Genomic DNA, 6497 nt, shown 5'->3' with positions numbered 1-6497 from the left:
ATATAACCTTATTTCATGCACATATAACCTTCTTTAATGTACATATGACCTTATTTAATGCACATATAACCTTATTTCATTCATTTACACGATTACCTCACTTCCATTTAGCATCTCAATTTTTGCTAGCCTTGCAATCAAACAAAGCTTGGTACTCAATTTTTGCTAGCCTTGCAATCAAAACAAAACTTGGTACCCCACTATCTCCCGGATCAGCGATAGTATTTTTAGGCAATCTAACCTCTTGCAAGTAACCAAGAGAGAAAAGAAAGCAGCAACATTGGCAACGATCAGATGAGCACGTCTTCTCAAACGATAGACACTTATCAACATAATGACGGATGGTGAAATAAGAAAACTGCGTTTATGATTTCTATCAACTTCAAAATAAAATAAAGTGCAACAGAGAAAAGCAAAAACCAGATTAAGATAAATATACTGTTATAGTGTTATAAGGGAATACGCTACTTTCATTCCATCAGTGTAAAATAGACTCAGAAGCAAGCTTCTAAAAGTGTACAAGGGACGCACATCTCAGCCTTAGATTCCCGATTTCCCTTCGAATCTATTTATTTATGTCGAGCAAATTGCACAGAAATGGAAAGAAACAAAGTAGTGCTATATTAAAAAAAGAATGAGGTATAAAGTAAGTTATCTAAAACCCTCTAAATGTGTGAACATTGGAAAATATGAATAGTAGAGCAGTAGAATCCGTGCGGTGCATGTGATGAACAACTTCTTCCTCTTTCCTCTCATAGAGCAGTAGAATCCGTGCGGTGCATGTGATGAACAGCTTCTTCCTCTTTCCTCTTGCCTACTATACTCACTTTGGTTCCTCCTTTCTGTCCACACCTTCTCGCAGCATCCTCCCTATACTTCCCTCTTTCTTTGTCCACTACTTTTCCAATTTATACACATCATCACCATAAAAAACATTCTACTTCTCCTTCTTGCTTCAATTCAATTCTGCAGATCACTCATTTCTCCTTCTTGCTTCAATTTAATTCTGCAAATCGCTCGCCTTTGTTACGATTAGGTTCCAGTTTGATGAACTTCTGCATTTCTGGTATTCGTTTCTTCTTCTCTTTTCCCTGCTTTCTCCGGTTTTGATTTCCTATTTTATTGCGTTGTTCATTTGGTGCGTAATTCAGATCTGGTTGATTGAATCTACTAATTCCGATTTAAATTTACTAATTTCGATCAAAGTTTTCGATTTGCTCCCCCTTTTACCCCTAATGCTTATGGTTTTGATTCCTTTGGTGTATTTATTTTACTTTGCTGCTTTTTCGATTTTCATTACATGGTTTAGTGCTACCTCCCTCTTTCTTATTTGTTTCTTGCATTTGTTTCACTTCAAGGTGAGGGGTTCGTTCCCTACATTTTTTGTTTTGTTGTTGGTGTGCAAATTAGGATCTTATTTTGATGATTTCCGGTTCATTTTAGTGCTGTGAAATTAGAGTTTTGACTATGGTTATATTATGTCCATCACTGCAGCATGACTGATCCTGCAACAATGGCGTCGTTCTAGCGACATATGATAGTGAGGTTTGATTTTAATTTCCATTTTTACTTGGTTTAGTCGTTTTTAGGTAGTTTAATTTAATTTTTGATTTATTTGTTCATATCATGATTCTTTTCCTTATAATATTGATTATATTTGGGGGTTTTGTGGTTGTGATTACGGGTTTTGTTGTTGTAGTTGTTGAGGCCAACGAAAATCGGCCATAAATTCGGGTTCTAGATTTGGTGGTTATCTAATATGGAATCTTTAATAAGCTTGTACGTAGACGCATGTATGGATGATCCATAGGAACATTGCAGGTGTAACATCAGTATTAATGTACGAAATGCTAAGTTGGTCTCATGCCTTTTAACTGGTTTGTGGGTCACTTGGTTGGCGAGAATGCTTATTAGAACCCAATATACGCCTTACTGCTTTTGGATAAGTTTTGGTGAAAGGAATTATGGTGATATTTAGTTTTTTCGCATCATATTTTGTTTACTGCTTTTATGTTTGATGTTTTTATTTTTATCGTAATCATGGTGTGCTGATTGTGGAGTTTCGATCTTTATCGAACATCGAAGTTTTTGTTCTTTTACTGTTCATTTAAGCACTTGGTTGTCTGCTTTTGCTAGGGGAGTAAAGTAATCTTTTCGTCATTTTTCTTGCTTGTCACTTTTCCTGACCTAATAATGTAATTAGGGTTTTGTTTTACCTTTCGTTGGTGATTGTTTTAATTGTGTTTACTTAGAGTTCTCGACGTGGTTCGTGACCATCGCTTTTTTTTCCAGATTTAAGAGAAGCGGAGGAAGGCACCCAGGCGCTGAATTCAGCACACGACGATGTTGATTGCAAGGGGCTTTATAATATCGTATAAATTTTTGTAAGAAATCGGTAATTAAGGTGAAGAAGAAAATTAATGGTTGGTGAGAAGAGAGAAAAATAGGAAGTAGAGGTAGCGATGAAATTTATTAGGTTAGAGTAACTGTTAATAAAATTACGACTCTGGTGTTATTAACCTATTGAAATTGTCACAGATAGGGCCTCAGTAATAAACTTATTCTACCATTGAAATGTTGTTTGATTGAAAGGTATTCATCTATGTCTTTAGCGCCTTTTAGAAATCAAGTGTTCTGAGGTCAGGACTTGTGATCATCTTTTCTGAATTACTGCATTCTAACATCGTTTATATTCCTGGGCATTCTTTATTGAGCAATTGTTTTTGAAACTATTTTTGACGCAAAGGCATGATGATTCATAGCTTAAGCTATGGAAGTTATATAGGAGTTTGTACATATTACTTTTTAGATTCACATTCCAAAGTTAGGAGTCTTACGACCTTTATTGTTTGATTTCATACACTGATTGAAGCTCATAGATTGAGTTGTTAAGCTATATTGGTAATATGAAATCGATTGCCGAAGACATGTTAGTTTAAATGCTTGGAACAAGATTGTACTTAGTGAGTTTCTTGCGATTTGGAGTAGGTTGCTCTAGCCAAGTATATCCCCCAAAGTTGCAGCTTGAGGCCGCCAGAGTGGCTATAGGAGAAGACGTTTCTTGTTATAGCTGCTAACAAATTCCACTTTGTTCATGGAAATTTGCTGTAGACATTCATTAATAGGGTTTTCCAATTGGCTATAGGATGATCCTGATCAGTTGACATGGCAGCCCTATAAAGGAGAGCTCACTGAAAAAAACACAGAAGACCAGAGAAAAGGTCTTAAAATGATTGGATAAGGTAATTGTTCTTTTCGATTTCTTTCCAATACAACTAAAGAGTGTAGCGACACACGCAGGGTACTAACCCATATGAAAATCTAAATTTCCTTGAGCTGGTGGCTTATACTTCAGCTTTTGTGCCTGATTCTATTTTGTGATAGATATGGTTATAAGAGAAATATAAAGGATTTATTTTCCTAATAGTCCTGGTTTATCTACAGATTGCACATATGAAGAAAGAGATATCTGCAATCTGTGCCAAAGATATATCTGCAGTCCTTTCCACAGTATCCTCTCGCCTCTTCAGCTACTTCTCAAGAAACACGAAACAATTTAGTATCAATTTAGGTATTAATTACAGGTATTTCACTTTTGAGCTTGTTCACCTACGTACTTGTGATTCATTTCTCAATTAGCTGTTTGTTTTAAAGTCGCTTTTATTGGGGTTTTTGCTTATTTCGGTCGCGTTTATTGTTTTTATGCTTAATTCAGTCGCTCTTATTTTTTCCGCTTATTTCAGCTCATTTAAGCTATACAAGCTGAAGGTGGGGCTATGAACATCATTGGGTGTATTTTTTATTCTTGCTTATTTCAGCTCCTTTCAACTATTCAATAGTTGTAGTTCTCATGATGGTGTGGTATGTTTTGTTGGCTAGCATATTGGCAGTAGAAAGATGAGAAAGTAGATATGTACTCAGCTGTATAGTGGGTAACTTGAGTACTTGACTGACAAATGTAATTGGTCTGTGACTTTTTGATTCCCATATTTGGCAATAACGAAGTTATTTCTGATTTATATCATCCTCTGTTACAGAATATGAGGAAATATATGTCACTTGTAAGTGGCTTTCATAACAGATGTCTTGGATTTAATTAGAGCGATCTCGGAAGAATAGAACAGCCATCTATTAATTTCAGCCACTCAGCTTTTTTTTCACTATCTATCTCCACTAGCCTCCTAAATTTAGTGTTCAATTGTTTGCTAATGAATGGTAATACAGGATTAAAAAAGTTCCTTTACAATATGATTAAATGCGTTGGTTTAATTTGTAGGTACACAGAGACGCTTCCTGGAATTGTGTATAGATGAACTCAGTTAATTATGGAGATAATTATGGCGTAGGACAAGGCTTCTATCGGGATCGTGTGTAGGCGGGGTAAGTTAATTGTCGTAGTACCTCAAACAACTGCACAGAAAATGTAAGTCAGGCAAATGGCGAACCGGTGAAGATGTGAGTTGACATACTGGAGGTATCTAAAGATGTCGACACATCCTTCAAAGCAGCTCCCCCTTCTTCCTAACCTGCCCTTAAATCCACACAATTTCCCTCACATTTATAATATCCCCCAATCTCCCTTATCACAGCCTAATTCCCATCTCCATCAGCATCAACCCCTCTATTTAACATTACACACTATCCTCATAGACCATGGCCCCCTGCAAGCATAAATGTAATGTGTTTCAATCAAGTTTTATACTGTTTAATGGTGGAATGTAGTTAATCTTATTGATTTTTAGTCTTGTAATAAATCATGCAGGTCTGAAGGTTATTTTTGACCAGGGGATATGCTTTTGATGAAACATTGAATTTTTTAGTTGAAGTGAGTTTACTTGACGAGAGACTGAAATTTTGGTATGTAGGACCAGACTATGATAATTTTGAAGGTTACTTTTGATATTATTAATCTAAGTTTATTTCAAAATATTTATATAATGATGTTTTGAACTCCAGCAAAGAAGATGGTATTGCCCTTTCATTGATAGAGTTTATTAAGTTCATTATCGAGTTTCCAGCCGTTTGTTTGTATGACAGTATCTGCTTGCTACCTCATCACTTTGGTCTTTGCTAAGCTCCTGGCGTTTACTTCTTAGTGTTTGAGCTAAGGAGTAATGAGAAATGTTTGGTTCAAGGACGGACAAGTTAGAGGAGGTGACTTGCGGTTGACGTGTCCGTTTATCACGGTGTTAAAAAGGAGGTTGGAAACAAACGAGTAGTAAGAGAAGGCGAAGCCGATGAAGGCTCTGGCAAATGAGGAACGATGCTGTTTGTGGTCATTATCTAATACGGAGTACGAAGTAATGTTTTTGCCAAATAAAGATGTAAACATTATTCTCAAATGTTATTGTACTTAATACAATGGTCTTGTAAAGAATTATTATACAACAATCCTTTATAAATTGTATGCAAGTTAGATATTTTTAATATAGACGAAGATGGTCCTTGGAACTCCGCGCGCATCGCGCGCGGAGGAACAACTAGTATAGTAAAAGTGCAGAAAATCTACTTAATTACTTTGTCAGCTCTGATAGCTTAACAATTTAATCCCACTAGGATATGCAATTATCTTCCAAGGTTCAAAACGCGTAGAGAATCAAAGCCTTGGACAAAATCAGTGGGCTGCAAAATTACACACACAAAAGTTGGAAATTAATCTCCAAGGGAATGAACTATAAATCATCGTAAAATTGATTTCCTAATCACCAATAAAACCAATTTTTTAATATATATTGCTAGAAATTTTAATTTGATTGTGCATGTGGAAGTCGAAAGCACAGCTTAAGGCAGATTGAACAACGCCTCTTAACATTAAACTAATTGTCTTGACAAAATATAAGGCAATGACTTTTTCGTTAATTTCATATTAAGCTAATATACCATTCACTGTAATTATCTGACCACTTTGAACAACAGAGATATTTATACGAACTTTTCGTCCAGCGTTTGAGGTCATACAATATTCCTTTTAAGCAGTCAGGGGTCACACTTCTACTTGGTGAGTCTAGAATTAAAGTGGTTCCAATTAAAAGCATGTAAGAATCCAAATAACATACTGTCAACCACAATCATTTGTATCCTATTCAAAGTAACTAACCCAAAGATATGGATTTTGTTTCTTAGAGGAAAGGTATCGAAAGTGCTAAACTATCACATAGAACAACAAATGGGCAGTAATCTACCAAGTTTGAGCATCAAGAAAAACAAATGGGTAGCAATTCGTTTTACACGAACCTTGGCACCACCTCCAATACAAATCGACTTTCCTCACATTAGAACAAGAATATAAAATCTAACAAGTAATAACCAATATTTTATACTTATTTCATCCTAATCATATTGTCTACCTTCCAGTAGCTATATCCTCACGCAAGTATGAGGAGACTAATCGTCAAAAATGAGAATCAAAGTGGAAGTGTAGAAGACATCTGAGATGACAAGTAAGACAATTCCTCAAGGGCCCTGATACTGATACTCACAAGTTAGGCATGAATCAA

The 6497-nt window shown here is 35.7% G+C and overlaps 1 long non-coding RNA gene across 10 annotated transcripts; it reads left to right on the top strand.

Annotated features, from left to right (window-relative positions):
- Positions 1–671: 671 nt before the first annotated feature.
- Positions 672–5424, top strand: LOC141611786 (uncharacterized). 10 transcript variants are annotated; one of them, XR_012528748.1, is made up of 7 exons: positions 674–1066; positions 1495–1840; positions 2293–2592; positions 3146–3242; positions 3445–3584; positions 4277–4857; positions 4957–5322. It is a non-coding gene; the product is annotated as an uncharacterized LOC141611786 (long non-coding RNA). The 10 variants fall into 10 exon arrangements; XR_012528744.1 differs by having other exon boundaries at positions 677–1066; positions 1495–1821; positions 4957–5319; XR_012528745.1 differs by having other exon boundaries at positions 680–1066; positions 1495–2592; positions 4277–4380; positions 4763–4857; positions 5038–5424.
- The last annotated feature ends 1073 nt before the right edge of the window (positions 5425–6497 follow it).

Source organism: Silene latifolia, chromosome 11 (genome assembly GCF_048544455.1).
Source record: "Silene latifolia isolate original U9 population chromosome 11, ASM4854445v1, whole genome shotgun sequence".
Lineage (NCBI taxonomy): Eukaryota > Viridiplantae > Streptophyta > Magnoliopsida > Caryophyllales > Caryophyllaceae > Silene > Silene latifolia.
This window is presented reverse-complemented; position numbering and strand designations above follow the sequence as displayed.